The sequence below is a fragment of the Eptesicus fuscus genome, chromosome 16 (genome assembly GCF_027574615.1).
Source record: "Eptesicus fuscus isolate TK198812 chromosome 16, DD_ASM_mEF_20220401, whole genome shotgun sequence".
Taxonomy (NCBI): Eukaryota; Metazoa; Chordata; class Mammalia; order Chiroptera; family Vespertilionidae; genus Eptesicus; species Eptesicus fuscus.
This window is the reverse complement of record NC_072488.1, coordinates 45,079,263-45,096,228: the sequence shown is the minus strand read 5'-3', so window position 1 is coordinate 45,096,228 and position 16,966 is coordinate 45,079,263. Positions and strand designations below refer to the sequence as shown.

Sequence of the window (16,966 nt, the reverse complement as noted above, 5' to 3'; positions counted from 1 at the left end):
TGAATAGGTAAATCCACAGAAACGGAAAGCATTTTGGTGGTCGCCAGAGGCCGGAAAGTAACCGCTTCATTTAATGGGTTTTTATTTTGAGGTGATGAAAATATTTTGGAACTAGACAGGTGGTGGTTGTACAATATTGTGAATGTACTAAATACCACTGAATTGTTTACCTGAAAATGATTAATTTCATGTAAAGTTCACTAACGTTTTTTTAAAAATGAAGAAACTATTGATTCACACAAAAACATGGATGAATTTTAAATAAACGTATCTAAGTGAAAGAAACAAGACCCAAAAGATGATGTAACAGTAACTCTGGAAAGTAGTATTTTGACTGGATACTTTAAGCCTAAAAACAAAAAGAACTTCCTACAAATACTGCACTACAGCTGGAAAGTTTGTTTCATGTCTAAGGAGACATGCGACTAAAGGCAATGTGCTGTCCTGCACTGGGTCCTAGGACAGAAGAGAGACATGAAGTGGAAAAATTGAATTTTAAAAATGTACCACAATTATGTTAGACATTTATATTAGGGGAAGCGGGGTAAAGGAGAGAGATACAGGAACTCTCTGTGCCAACTTTGTAACTCTTCTAGAAATGTAAAATTAGCCCTAGTCGGTTTGGCTCAGTGGATAGAGCATCGGCCTGCAGACTGAAGGGTCCCAGGTTCGATTCCAGCCAAGGACACATGCCCGGGTTGTGGGCTCGATCCCCAGTGGGGGGGCGTGCAGGAGGCAGCTGATCAATGATTCTCTCTCATCATTGATGTTTCTATCTCTCCCTCTCCCTTCCTCTCTGAAATCAATAAAAGAAATATATATATTTTTTAAAGTAAAATTATTTCAAAGTAAAAAGTTAAAAAAAACAAAAAGACTATGCAGGGGGCCCTAACCTGCTGACCAGGTCCCAGAGGAAATCTTGGCCACGTGCACCCACACAGGTACGAGGGTTTTCACAGCAACATTCACTGCAGTAGTCAAACTGGAAGTGGCCCCTAATCCAGCAGCAGGGGAACGGATAAATGAAAAGCAGCAGAGTCAACCGAGGGCACACCCCCAGCAACGAGAACTGACAACGTGCAGCCCCGCGGCTGAATACCACCCCACGGCGAGTGAAAGCAGCACAGCACGCGACAAACGCAGGAAGACGACGCTGAATAACACTCAAAACCGGGCTCAACTACACGAGGCTGTTTAGAGACCCAGAGGCGGTCAAGTTTCCAGGCTGACATATACAATTGCAGATATTCAACAATTTTTTACCTAAGGGCGGGGGGTGGGGGGGAGGCACTTTCATGTGGTTGAACCTCAAGACAAAGAAAAACAAGGAAATCGCTGTCCCAAGTCAAGAGAGAGGTTACCTCTGCGGGTGGGAGAGGGATGTGATGGGCAGAGCCTCCAGGGGGCGCCGGGGAAACTGGAAATGGCCCATTTCTTGGTCTGGTCTAGGTGGTGGTTACAGGTGTTCATTTTATAACTGTTCATTACACCGTGCATGAATGTGTTGTGTTCTTTCCTATACGGTGTATGGGATTCACAATTTTTAAAAATGTAAAACGAATAATGTCACACCTATTCTACACAGAACATCATGGGGGAAACAAGGCAGGATAAAAACCGGCTGGACCCTGACAAAGCTTCTCCTCGGGCTGGGTAGATAAGACCCACACGTAGGAAGATAACTTACGGCATTTCAAGTCAACAGGGTAAGAATTTTTATTTATTTATTTTTAAAATATATTTTCTTGATTTTTTACAGAGAGGAAGGGAGAGGGATACAGAGTTAGAAACATCAATGAGAGAGAAACATCTATCAGCCGCCTCCTGCACACCCCCTACTGGGGATGTGCCCGCAACCAGGGTATGTGCCCTTGACTGGAATCGAACCTGGGACCCTTCAGTCCGCAGGCCGACGCTCTATCCACTGAGCCAAACCGGTTACGGCCAGGGTAAGAATTTTTAAATGCATGGTGTTAGGACAAGGGGTGTGTGTGTGTGTGGGTGTGTGTGTGTGTGTGGAGAGTTTGATACCTTATCCCAAATACATTACAAATGGTGGAAAACTTTTAATTAAAAAAATTAAACTATACAAATTCTGGGGAAAAAACAATGGAAGAGTTTTTAAAATAATCATGGAAGTGGTAAGCTCTTCTCTACGTATAACATGAAGTTTAGAAGCCGGGTGCATGTACAAAAAACCCTGATAGATTTAACTAAAGAGAATTTTATAGTAATTACTACCAAAAGTCAAGCCAACGGACAAATATCATACTGGGAAGAAATATCTTAACCTTACACCAGATAAAAGGCAAATTTCCTTAATAAATCAAGAGCTCCTACAGTGAAATAAGGCCAATAACACAAATGGAAAATGGAAAAAAAAAAAAAGGATAAAAATGGTTCTCTCAAAGGGAAATGAAAGTGGCTCAAACCTAGGTAAAGGTTCCAGTTCTACCATTCAGATGAGTCACCATCAAAGTCTGGTAACTCCTTGTGTTGGTGAGGGTTTAGGAAAACGGGCAGCGTGGAAAGCAACTTAGCAATATACTAAAGTACAACTGCCCAATCCACTTAACCCAGCAATTTCGGAGAACGTCAAATTCTTCTAAGAATTCATTTCTAGGAACTTGGCTATATTTTCACACGTGCAAAATATGTACACACAAGAATACTCACTGCATCATTTGTAATGGCACAATACCGGAAATCTAAATGTCTATCATAATTGCATTATGTGTGATAAATACATTATGGCGCATCCATATAATAAAATACTGAGCAGCTATCAAAAAGGAATTGGGCAGCTCCAGATAAAAAAATGACCTCTATGTAGTTTAAGTGGGAAAACAAACAAGTTTCAGTATCTATATATATAAAAACAACGGGTCGCTATGACGCCCACTGCAGCCAGCGGGGGGTTGTCCCTCAGCCCAGCCTGTACCCTCTCCAATCTGGGACTCCTCGAGGGATGTCCGACTGCCCATTTAAGCTCCCAGTGGGATCGTGCCTAAATGGGCAGTTGGTTATCCCTCTCACAATCCAGGACTGCTGGCTCCCAACTGCTTGCCTGTCTGCCTTCCTGATTGCCCCTAACCGCTTCTGCCTGCCAGCCTGATCACCCCCTAACTACTCCACTGCCAGCCTGGTTGATGCTTAACTGCTCCCCTGCCAGCCTGTTTGCCCCCAACTTCCCTCCTCTGCCGGCCTGGTCACCCCTAACTGCCCTCTCCTGTAGGGTTGATCACCTCCAACTTCCCTCCCTTGCAGGCCTGGTCCTTCTCAACTACCCTCCCTTGCAGGCTGGGTGCCTCCCAACTGCCCTCTCCTGCTGGCCATCTTGTAGTGGCCATCTTGTGTCCACATGGGGGCAGGATCTTTGACCACATGGGGGCAGCTATATTGTGTATTGCAGTGATGATCAATCTGTATATTACTCTTTTATTAGATAGGATAGAGGCCTGGTGCACGGGTGGAGGCCAGCTGGTTTGCCCTGAAGGGTGTCACAGATAAGGGTGGGGGTTCCCTTGGGGTGTGGGGCGGCCTGAGCGAGGGGCCTGTGGTGGTTTGCAGGCCGGCCACGCCCCCTGGCAACCCAAGCAGAGGCCCTGGTATCTGGAATTTATTTTCCTTCTACAATTGAAACTTTGTAGCCTTAAGCGGGTGAGCCCGGCCAGGGTGTGTGGAAAGCTTTGCTTCCCCTGTTGCCGCCGGCAACCCTGGCCTGCTCTCTCAAGCTCCATTCTGCTGCCATTTGTTTGAATTTGTTTACCTTCTATAATTGAAACTTTGTAGCTTGAGTGGAGGCTTAGGCCTGCAACGGCTATTGGAAAGCTTGGCTTGCTCTGTTACCTGGGAAACCTTGCTCTCTGTGGCTGTAGCCATCTTGGTTTGGGTTAATTTGCATACTCACCCTGATTGGCTGGTGGGCGTGGCTTATGTAGCAGAGTGGTGGTTAATTTGCATATTACCATTTTATTAGAGAGGATAAAAAGCCAGTGACCAGAACGCTGAAACAACGGGTCGCTATGACGCCCACTGCAGCCAGCGAACTGGCCCGATCTGGCGGCTAACCTCCCACGGCCCCTCCCCTGATAGGCCTCTCCCACCCCTGCCGGCCCACCACCCACAGCCCCTCCTCCCAGCCAGCTCCACCCCCGATCACCCCCCCTCCACACCAATTAGGGGTGGGGCTGACCGGCCAACCTCCTACCGTCTCCTCCTCCTGACAGGCCCGGCTCCGATCCGCCCATTGAGGCCGGGCTGGCCAGACCCCACATGTGCAGGAATTTGTGCACTGGGCCTCTGGTAGTATGTATCATAGGCTAGTTGGAGTACACGTACAATCACACATATATCAGTATGTATGTACACAAATGCAAGCATAAAGGTGTATATGCCATTACCCACACTAACAATAAGGGTAAGAGCAAGTTTGGCAATGGTATGTGCAACCCAGTGAACTGATGGGAGTTGCCTAATGGTTAGGGCTTCCGCTGACGGAGGCTCTCCCCCGCCCCCTAATGTCCCAGGTCAGGCTCTGGCCTGAATTACTGTCATGGGTCTCCTAACCGGTCTCACTCCTCCCACCTCATCCTACCCAACACCACCACTTACACTCGCCCAAACAGAGATCTGGTCATATCACTTCCTACTGACGACTCCATGCTAAACGGAAGACAGAACCCACATTCCAGACCACAGGCCCCAAGGGCCCCTGTGGAGCCATCGCGGCACACCTCCCCGCCTTGCATCCTGCAACGGCCACCAAGCTCCTTCCACCCAACCAGCAGCATGCCCGTGTGTCATGGACCACAGTGCCTTCCTTTATTTCTCTCCTGGGAAAACTCATCCCTTAGGGCCCAGTGTAAGTGCCGCCTTTTCTGAGACACCCTGGTGGACCCCTCAGGCTTGTTTGCCCTGATTCCCAGAGCCTCTGCAGAGAACAGAAATACCAAAGCCAGTGTCACGGTGCACGTTCACTGTTAACATGGAACAGCAGAACGAGCGTGGATTTTGCAGACCGAGACCTGGGCACCTGTGACGACTTCCCTTCCCAGCCTCTCTAATCCTCACGCCCTTCACAGGTCTAAGTGCAGCATTTGGTGCCTTATATGAACTCAACAGGTAGCTGTTGTCCAGACTCTGCCAAACAAGTGTGATTGTAGTCAAGTGACTACAACCCTTATAAGCCTCAAAGCAGCTGAAATAACCTCTACATTACAGAACTGTTGAGTATTAGATGCGATGTGAAGTAAGGTACCTCGAACAGTTCAACGTATCAGTGCTTAAATATTTCACGAATGAATGAATATTTTCAACTAAAGGATTAAAAATGACTTACTACTGCCCTAGCCGGTTTGGCTCAGTGGATAGAGCATCGGTCTGCGGACTAAAAGGTCCCAGGTTTGATTCCGGTCAAGGGTACATGCCCAGGTTGTGGGATCAATCCCCAGTAGGGGCCCTCATCACTGATGTTTCTATCTCTCTCTCCCTCTCCCTTCCTCTCTGAAATCAATATATGTGTGTGTATATGTGTATATATATATAAATAAAAATAAAAAATGACTTACTACAAATATTCACTATTTTGAACCACGAGACAGAGAGATTTATGGGGGAATGCCTGTGAAGGGGGCGGGCGGGGGGGAGAAGGAGACGGAGGAGAGACAGGGAAGGAGGTGTAAGAATGTCGGTGTTGGAGGTAGGGTCTGAGAGCTCTGTCTAGGCACCAGGATGTGACACGGCATGCAGAAAACAGAACATAAGAACACGCCAGAACTGCTGGGCTCCATGCCAGGTTCCATAGTCTGGAGAAAAGTCAGAGTAATGGATTGAATGCAGGGTCTGACCCTGGAACTAGAACAGGATCACATGTAGCTTCTTTGGTGACTACCTTGCGTCCCAAATCAGAAAAACTAAAAACTTACAGTTAAGGGCAGAGAAAGGAGATTTTCAAGAAGGTGCAGCAAACCAAATCTTGGCAACTCCATCCCAGTAGCTAGGAAAAAAGGTATGAAAATCCAAAACCAAGCCAACCTGGACACGGAGTGGTCAGGTTTCTCTGGGAAAGGCCGTGAAAACACGAAGGGCAGACAAAGCCCCAGCTGGCAAACAGAACCAGTCACTCTCTCCCTCTGAGCAGTTTACAAGGCAGCCCGAGGACTCTTACAGAAGTACTGCTTCTGTTCATCGTGTCGGTATCAGAGAGAAGATACTCTACGGGGGGAAAATGGACTTATACCCAAGTACGCCTAGTTATGAAACTAGTATACATTTACAAATTTATCCTAATTCGAATATATCCTCATTTAAATTTAGACTTTACATTTGAATACATTTAGTCTTCCCTGCCAGCCCCTTCATACCCCACCTTCCCCAATCTGTTACTTATTCATCTCCAGAAAATTTGAGTTCTTGCATATTTGGAAATGTTTTTATGGAGGCTTTATTTACATGGGCATACCAATTTTATTGGGTATAGCACTCTTAGGTCAAACTTTTAATCTCAATGTTCTGAGAACTGCAATACACGTATCCGACAAAGAACTCATTATCTGGAAAAAATAAAAGACACTTGCCAAGCAATAAGAAAAAGCTAGAAACACAGAAGAGAGATGGCTTGAACAGAGACTCTACAAAAGAGGACAAATGAAAAGCTGCTGAACCTCACCCATCATCAGGGAAAGTAAATTAAAGCCACAATGAGATGGGGTTGTAGACCTACCCCAATGGCAAAAAGACTGTTCATGACACCTGCTGGTAAGCACAGGGAGCAAGGCTGGGAGGAGCTTCAACTGTTATAACCACTTCGGAAAACGGGTAGTCCCTGCTAACGCTGAACAATTTCCATCTTAGGTATATATCCTACAGAAACGTATACATACTAGAAGCCTGGTGCACGAAATTCGTGCACTGCAGGGGAGGGGTGTCCCTCACCCAGCCTGCACCCTCTCACAGTCCGGGACCCCTCGCTCCTTACCGCCCACCTGCTCACTGCTCCTTAGCACTGTTGTGGAGGCAGGAGAGGCTCTTGCCACCGCCGCTGCTCTCGCCAGCCATGAGCCCAGCTTCTGGCTGAGCGGCACTCCCCCTGTGGGAGCTCACTGACCGCCAGGGGGCAGCTCCTGCGTTGAGCGTCTGCCCCCTGGTGGTCAGTGTGCATCATAGCAACTGGTTGTTCTGTTTGTTCTGCTGTAATGGTCGCTTAGGCTTTTATTTTGTACACACACACACACACACACACACACACACACACACACACACGTACCAAGAGACATATATAAGAACCTCTTACAGCAGCACAATTCATAATAACCCCAAAGTGGAAACAATCCAAAGGACTGTAAATCATCTAATAGATAAATTAATAAAATGGAATACTACACAGCAATGAGCAGGAACGAACTACACACACACACACACACACACACACACACACGTACACACACACACGTACACATGCACACACACACTTGAATCTCACAAACACAACATTGAACAAAAGAAGCCAGAATATTAAAAAATATGTATGATTCCATACATATGAAATTCAAGGACAGGCAAACTGATCAATATTAAAAGTTACAATAATAGTCACCTTAGGACAGGGGTCAGCAAACTTTCTATGTGAAGGGCAACCATTTAAGCCTTTGTAGAGCATGCAGACCCCGTAGCTACTCCTCCTCTTGGCTGATGTGGTGCAAAAGCAGCCACAGATGCTACAGAAACAAGTGAGCATGGCTACGTTTCATTAAAACTTATGGACACTGGAATTTGGACTTTGTATAATTTTCATGAATCTGGAGATAGTTTTCTTTTGATTTTTAAAACCATTTAAAAACCTAAAAATCATTTTTAGCTCACGGACGTGGGCCAGGTTTGGTCCGCAGGCCACAGTTTGCTTGCAGGGGTCCGGCGCTGTGACTGGGTGGGGCGTGCGGGAACCTGAAGGGGTTGGTGAAGTTGTTTCTCGATCTGGATGTGGTTACACAAGTACGTGCCTTTTGTAAAACCATAGAGAGCGGTTCACTTACGATTTACATACCGTCCTAGATGGGTATGTCAATGAAAAGAATGTTATTTATTTATTTATTTTAAATATGTTTTATTGATTTTTTACAGAGAGGAAGGGAGAGGGATAGAGAGTTAGAAACATCGATGAGAGAGAAACATCGATCAGCTGCCTCCTGCACACCCGCACTGCTTCCCGCAACCAAGGTACATGCCCTTGACCGAATCGAACCTGGGACCCTTCAGTCTGCAGGCCAACGCTCTATCCACTGAGCCAAACCGGTTAGGGCAAGAATGTTTTTTTAAAAAAGTATTTTTTAAGTAAAAAAAAAAAAAGTTTGATTATATTCCATAAACGAACAACATAAACTGATGAACAAAAACAGATCCAGGGACAGAGAAGCATCAATCAGATCATCAAACCTCAGAGGGAAGGTAGGGGAGGGTGGGGGTAAGGAGGAGAGATCAACCAAAGGACTTGTACGCATGCATATAAGCCTAACCAATGGACACAGACAACAGGGGTGTGTGGGTGGGGGGGGGGGCCAATGGGGCGATAAGGACACATATGTAACACCTTAACCAATAAAGAAATAAAAAAAAGTTTGAAAAACCAAGTATGTGTGACAAACTTAAACTTAATTTCTTGGTTAATGTATTGGTGGGCGCTTCTTCATTCTTGAAATTCAGTAACTTCATCGGGATCATTACTTGTCGATCTTCCTTCATTTTCTTTCATGTTAGGAAAGTTTTTAATTCTACCTTTCACTCTTGCCATTTTTCAGTCCATTCCATGCTCTTCGCTGGGGGCCAATGAAGGATCCCCACATCCCCACAGCCCGAGTCTGTGCATGGCATCCCTGCTGCCTCCCTCCCTCATCTCCACCCAATGACGCCCGTTTCTGTTTTCTCTCCCTGGTTGGGAGTGACCTCTCAAGCCTGTCTCTCCTCCTCGCCGATTTGCTTTTTCTCTGACTGACTGCCTTTCGCGGCCTCTAATCCAGCTGCCAGTGCCCTGTGCGGTGGCATGCTCCCCCTGGAATTTAACCAGTTCCTCTTGCGATTCTCCGTAACGGTATTCTCACCCTCCATCCTTCACGTCTGGTTTCACCGTGAACACTTTATTCCACTTCCTTGAAGGTAAAAATAAGTTGTTGAAACTCTTCTTGAATTTTCTGATTTTTCTCACGAATGTTGTATTAAATCCCTCGACTTTCCCCTCAGAATGTGACTGGGTTGCGTGTTGGATTTTGTGTGTCTGCTTGTTAATGAATCTTTCCGTGGAGGAAATTTGTCTCCGGGAATTCTCCTGCTTGGCACTACTGACATTTTTGGACTGGGTGATTCCTTATTGCGGGGGCTGTGCTGTGCATTGCTGAAGGTTTAGCCGCATCCCTGGCCTCTACCCACTAGATGCCAGTAGTACCACGCCGGCTGGGACAACGAAATATGTTCTCAGACACTGCGGGGGGGGGGGGGGGGGGGGAATAAAACAGCCCCCAATTGAAAGCCACTGGTTTAGACTCATTTGCCAAAAAATAGAATGAATAGAATCTCCTTACTTCTCTCTACCTGGACACTGATCAAATTCTTCTCAGAAATGAAGCTAGAGAATTGGAGGTTGCAGAGGTTTCCATGGTTAGTTCAAAAGTTCAGCAGCCTGAGTGGGGAGGGGGGATTGGACTGGCTGTGGGCAGTCGAAGCTGGGACATTTCATCTCTACGCCCTCTGTTTGTTGGGGCCAACACCTCTAAATGTGTGAGTTGAGGGTTGGGTTGTACCGTCCTGATGCGAGGATTCTGGCTTATTTCCTGGGGGTGAGCTGGCCATTCTGATAAGACACCGAGTTAAAACAAAGTCCCAGGGTCTGCAGGACTTTGGGTGGGTGGTTCGGCGAGTGTTTCTCTCTGCACAGTGGCCTCTGTCTGGTGATGCTGGCCCTTGGTTACAATAGCTCCTAGGGCACGGTTTCCCGTCTCTCCAGCCAACCATCCCTACCCACCCCACATCCCCTCAGAAGCTGAGCAAAGAGAAAAAGGGGGCCTTCTGCAACCCCGACTTTCCAAAGAGCATGGAGTCTAGATGGGTGGTCTCCGGCCCATCTCTCCGAGCTGGGGGCCCCTTGGAGCCTCCACTATTGTGCTTCTCAATCCTGGGAGTTGTACAGCCCATGTCATCCTTTGTTTTCGTTCAGATGGACCTTATACGGGCAGACAGCCCTTGAAATTTGTGTTTTACCATTGGGGCTATTTCTAAATTTCAGTTGATGAAATTTCTCCTCTACTTTTCTTTTGTTTTGTTTTTTTCCCCACCCAGTTTCAGGGCAGAGACATTCTGCTATCTTGCTGTTAAGTCACCCTTTTTCCTTTTAGTCCCCGGTATAATATTTCTTCCTTCTCCATAGAGGTAAAGTGACAGAGCAAGAAAACAGATCAACCCATCTCCACGAAAAATCTGTTTCACGTCTCACTTTGAGCAGTAAGGGCAGGAGTGAAGCTTTTCCTAAAACACAGAGTAGAAAGCTGTGGGGTAGAGCTCGGGAAAGAAAAATCCAATCTTTGACCAACTGGTCATGCGCACTTTGCCCTGTGCACTTAACTTGATACTCGTTCAAGTGGCAAAGACACTCCGTTGTCTGTACGCGGCTGGGAGAGAATGCGATGTATCCTTTTCTCTATCAGCAAGAGATACTGAACAGGAGGAACGACTACTCCTTCCTGCCTAACAGAAAAGGGGACCCTTAATGTCTAAACAAACTTCCCACCCTCCCCTCCCTCTGCACAGAGACTAGGGCACCCACACGTTCCCAGTGGGACCCTCGTGCCAGGTACAGACACTGACTGAGGCATTTCTTCTCTTTATGACACCGATACAGAGAGGCAGTCGATAGCTGACGTACAATACTCAGGTGTCAAGATCACACAAAGGTTTTCTTTGTCCAAGCCATCCTATAGAATGCCTCAGGTTCCTGATGGAATGTTAGTGGCCTTCAAGCCAAACAGCTTAAGCTTATGTAACCAATGAGGTTCTACTTCCACGGCAGTGGGTGACTGCTAGCATGACACCTCCCGGCAGTCACAAATCTACCTGGATCAGGGGTGCCGGATGAACTTCTTTTTAAAATCCAGATCTCTAAAATCTCAGGTCAGCTGCCTGTAAGTTCCTGGGTAGCACACGAAGTCTGCAGGTGGTAGACGGAAATACCTTTGTAACAATGGGCACACTCTCTGGTGACAAAGATTAAAGGTAAGGGGATCATGCCTAAACTGATCTGATGTCTTTGTAGAGTTTAAATAGGGAGGTAGAATAAGGTTGACTGGTTAACCAAAAAATAATATGTGGAGAACTTATCCATATGCTCAGCACCAGTCTAGATGCTTTAGAAATACAATATTCAGTTCCTATTTTTTAAATTTTAATTCTCACCCATGGATATATTTTCATAGTTTTCTGAAAAAGAGAGGAAGGGGGAGAGAGAGGAGGGAGGGAGGGAGTAGGGAGGGGGAGGGAGGGAGCAGGAGAGAGAGAGAGAGAGAGAAACATCAATGGGTTGCCTTCCCGTACGCACCCCAACCAGGGATGGAATCCACAACCTAGGTATGTGCCCTGACCGGAAATCGAGCCCACAACCTGTTGGTGTACGGCACGACGCTCTAACCAACTGAGCCACCGGGCCAGGGCAGTCCCTATTTTTAAGGAACCTGGGATTTAATTCCAAAGACTAGTGCACATAGAATAAATAATGTAAGACAAAGAAGAATCCAGCATTAAATCTTGACGCTTCTCCAATACTGGTGCTGTTAGCCCTCTCAACCTCCCCATGTATCTGTTGGTCCTTTAACCTCTCCTCTCCTCAATTTCTTTCCACATCTCTTCCACACCACCCCATTTCCTTCTCTCCCCGAAGTGTCAGTATCCTGCATTCCCAGGTCTCTTCCCCATCTACATGTTCAACCTGGTGAAATGTCCCTAATGGAAACTTCAACTACCATCCGTTTGCTGAAGAACCACCAATTCACAGATCCAACCAGGTACACACCTCCAGACATCTCAACGGCTGCATGTCCAAACTCGCTCCCCTCCCCGTATTTCAAATCCCGGTGAACGGCACCACCATCCCACCCGGTCAGCCAACCTAGAACCTCAGAAGTCACCTGTGACTGCTTCTTCCTCCTTCCTCCCAAATCCAACTGGCCACCAAACCACTTCGTTCTTTTTCTTATTCCTTCTCTTACCACCCCCCTCCTCCTCCCGCTCCTCCTCGGTGCCCTCCTTAGTGCAGGCACATATTATTTCTTGCCCGAACTTCGCCTGAGCTTCCAAACTGGTTTCTCTGCCTTTGGTACCGTCCCTACTTCCCCTGAAACTCCTGCCACTCCCAGCCTTTCACCTAACACACCGGTCACGCCAGAACGACTTGCATTTCCCCATGTTTTCTCATCTCCACATCTTCACGTCCCTTTGCCTGCAACACTCTACCTTCTCCCCCTTAATCTTTTACACTTCTACTTACCCTTTAAAACTCAGCTTAGACATCACCTCCTCCAGGAAGTTCTTTCTGCTACCCTCCTACCCAGAGTCAGATTCCCCACCTTTATACTCGTGTCCAAATAGCCTATTGTCCTTACATTTTTTTAAAACGATGAAGTTCCTTTTTTATCTCAAACTGAACGCAAGGGGGGAGGGTTACATTCTCACAGAAACTACAGGAAGTAGATTTTACATGGTTGTACACAGATGAGTCTCTGTGTCCCCCATTCAGAACTGTGGCCCATACCAAAGTGACCCAGTGGATTCTGCCGTCCGCCACCTCTGCGGGACAAGATCCCCCCCTCAGCCAAACCTTCTCCACATTCCAGGCCAACGAGATGTTATTTTTCTTATATTGGTCTTTGGCTACTTTTTTGGGGGGCAGGATGACCAACCGGATAAAAATACAGCATTTCTATGCAGGCAGCCCCTAATATCTCTGTCTCCTCATCTGTTTACAGCTGCCGGTGGGCTGTGCCTCAGAGAGATCAGGACAAGACTTAGAAGTTTACACAGACCTGTTTCCTTATCTACAAGATGATAAGCAGATGATCTCAAAGGATGCTCTTCCCACTACAATGTCCTCTGGACTCGTCCCCTGTCCTGAACTGGCTCTCCTTGGGAATTCCCCCATTTCTGAGAACAGACAAACTACCAAGGGCCTCGCCAGCAGTCACGTGCTGAGCATGCGGGTACCTTCTCTGCAGCTCACTGTCCTGGCTCTGACGGTGCCTACAGGATGGGTAAGGGGTGGTCAGCAGGGTCTCCAGTGTGCCTCAGAGGCAATGATTCACTGTAGGTCTTCAACACGTGCTACGTTTTCCCAAACCTGAACGTATCATACTACCTTCTGTGGTAAGGCATGTCCTTTCACGACTTTTATTTTTATTTCTTTAAAGCTTCAAAGAGTGCCTTTAATTCTAGTATTTCCAGATTCAGAGAACAAGTCCATATGAATCCCATCCATACCTTCAAAACCCCCGGTCTTCATACAAGTCTAAAACTACGCTCTTGGTGTTTGGGTTTTTGGTTACCTGGTGATGCCCATATTGGCCAAAACTGCTTATTTGGCAAAAATCACCATAAACCTTGAACACTACGCTTCTTTTGCTATGCTATAAAACCTCTTTATGCTTTTATTTTTTATGTTTTTTTTAAAATATATTTTTATTGATTTCAGAGAGGAAGGGAGAGGGAGAGATAGAAACATCAATGATGAGAATCATTGATTGGCTGCCTCCCCCCCCCCACACACACCTTACTGGGAAATTGAGCCTGCAACCCGGGCATGTGCCCTTGACCGGAATTGAACCCGGAACCCTTCAGTCCGCAGGCCGATACTCTATCCACTGAGCCAAACCGGCTAGGGCTCTCTATGCTTTTATAAAGTTGTTTCTATAGTACTTATCGATCACTTATTGTGAGCACTTAATGGCACCTCTAAATTTCATTGTCACGTCGATGGGAATTCTTCCTTACACGGACGTGCAGTCTGCACCCTTCTACCTGTCCCTGCTGAGGGGTGAGTTTCTGAAGCAGAAGATGGTTCCCACCTGACATGACTCCCAGCGTGAGCAGCTTTATTCCTAACCCTTGTCCTCAGCCCGAGTTCACAGAGACAATTCTGCCAGTACCGGCTGATGGAAGGCCCTGTCCAGACATGGGGGTCCTGACATTTCTGGATGGACCCCCATGGACCCCCCAAAACAGGATGACTTTCCCTAACCCGAGCCTCAGCACCTCCAGAAACCGTCTCCAGGTGGGTCCCTTCTTCTCTGGCCCTCTTCATTCCTCATGCCACTGTTTGAGTTAGGACTCATTTCTCAACTAAACCGCTTCAGTCACTGTATGACACGGGGTCAGAGGCCAACTGCCTGGGTTCAAATCTCACTTCCGCCATTTGCTAGCTTTCCGGCCTGGGTAAATTACCCCATCTAATCTTACTCTCGTCATTGAGATGGAACTACAATACGAACCATCCCCTCCTCATATACTAGTACATGTTATGAGCAGTGAATGAGATGATGACTGTTAGGTACACAGCAAGGTTTCATTATTATTGCTATTCTCTATTTTTTTTTAAACCTAGGTGGGGTGATCATGTATATACTATTTGGGCCTGCTATTTTCACTGAACACTCTTCCATAATTTAACATTTGACAACACAGCTGGTAGACTTGGTTCTAATTCTGTGCAGCATTAGACACGCCTGCAGCAATAAATGACTGGCGGCTCGAATCTCCGCCCCCTTTATCTCTTCCCAATGCCCCTGTCCTTCTCATCGGCCAAGGCAGCAGCTGTCCGTGTGGCCAACGCCGGGGTTTCTCTGGTGCTGACAGCCTACACTTTTGCTCACTAGCTTCAAAGCTGCCGCGGGGTGGGGGTGGGGTGGGGGCATCTGGTCCCAGGGATGCAGGGGATCGCTGAGGGGTCAGGTCCGCGGGGTGCCACTGGTCTCACATCCCATAGCTTGCTCCTTGCTGCCCTCAGACTGTGTTCCTGCACTCCTCAGCCTGGGGCCCCCTTCTTGTCTCTCCCCATCTGTGTTCACTGCATTTTGCAAGACCCAACTCTGAACGAGAATTTGTTAAATAAAACATCACCCTCCATAACGATACCCCACCTGGTGCTTCCGAGACTCTCCCGGTTCAGCCGCTGCCACAGGACAGCACCGGTCCCTGGCGGACACCTGCTGAGCAGGCAACGGAATATTTCACTGTTTCTTCAAACAAACCACAAGTCCTTCAGCGGTGAACTATTTCTCTTGATTTTAATTCCTATTAGCAGCCAGCACAGAGCTAGATAACCAATACGGACTGATGCATCGTGCATAATTCCTTTAGAATACGTATGCTTTTACTTCTTTTTCTTGCCTTATCGCATTCCACAGGCTCGACGACAGCGAACGCTTTCAGAGTGCGTGCCTCACGCCAGACACGGTCCTCAGTGCTTCACGTACTAACTAATTTACTCCTCACAGCAGCCCTGGAAAGGGGCTACTCTCATCACTTCCATTTCATACATGAAGAAGGGATGGCATTAGAATTCATATTTTTAAAAAGCTAGTTTGGTCAAACACAATGGCCATATAGTTGAATCCAACAATTAAAGTATCTATTAAGGACCACCTGTGTCTATGTGCTGGGTAAGGATACTTCCTAGCCTGGAGGGGGAGAAACACCTAGACCCCGGCAGCGGGGACAGGTACATCCACACACGGCAAGGGCAAAGGGAGCCCACGTCCTGTGGTCAGAACAAGCCTCTCCCAAACTCTGGGGAACAAGGGGCCCTCAAAGTCACATCCTCATTAGGCAGATCCAGGCTTAGCCCTCGGTGGGAACCACAATCCGGGGCATGTCTGTGGGCGCCCGGCAGGGCCCTGCACATGTGTTCACTCCCAGACAGAAGCCCTGGGCCCACTCTCCCTTGCTCCCCAAGTGAGGCCTTGTCACTGATCCTTCTGCCCCGCACCCCAGGAGTCTGGGGAGGCTGGACGGGCAGGACAGCCCAGCTCCTCCTCACTGACAAGAACTCAACAGGCTCCTCACCAGCATCAACGTGGTTTTTGGTCATCATGCGAAACACACGTTATCGTCTAGGGAACACGGCACAAACACCAGAGAACTGGAGGCTAAAGCGGACCTGGAGCCAGTGCATCAGTGACCTCAGCGCCCCCCTCCCCCGACAGCGGGAGTCCACGGGAGCAGGCCCGGGACTGCTTGATCGCTGGAAGGCAAGACACAAACCAAGCCCTCAGGGCTCTCACACACACCACAGCTCCAGCCACCACCTGGACGCTAACGACACCCCAACCCCTAGCCCAGCTTCCCGTGTCTCGGCCCCTTCGAACCCGGCTCATCCACACAGAACTCATTGCCGCGCCTCCAAACCTGTGTTCTCAGGGAGCACCACCCAGGCGGAGGCCTGGGTCGCCCTCCTCCCCACGTTCCCTCCTCCTCAGAGGCCCTCCAACCCATTTTACTCTTTCAGTCCAGACCCGTGTGACTTCTTGCCTGGCTCAAGACACCTTCCTGACAGGCCCCCGCACCCATCCTTCCTCTCCAGCCCAGGCCGGCAGAGTCTTGTAGAAGCAGATGGCCCTTACTTGCTTTAAAACCCTCAGAAGCTCACCAGGACCTCTGCGGTCAAGTCCAACGCCCAACCGTGGCTCACTGGGCCCGGCAAGCTCTGGCCCCTGCCTGCCTCTCGGGCCGCCTTTCGTTTATCCCACACACGCCCTTCCCTTTTTGCTCCTCCCGGAGCGAGAACCGTCCCAATCAGCCCCACCCCCTCACAGGCACCAAGCTCAGGCTCCAGAACAAGCACCACCTCCCACAGGAAGGCCTCCGTGGTGCCTCGACCTCCATCTGCATGTGACAAAGCATCTGTGCCCACCTCTACGGACACGGACATGCCGCGAACCAC

The 16,966-nt window shown here is 48.1% G+C and overlaps 1 protein-coding gene across 2 annotated transcripts in view; it reads right to left on the bottom strand.

The window, feature by feature from the left end:
• Nucleotides 1-16,966, bottom strand: part of TET3 (tet methylcytosine dioxygenase 3) — an 87,492-nt gene that overhangs the window by 21,530 nt on the left and 48,996 nt on the right. The window lies entirely within an intron of this gene.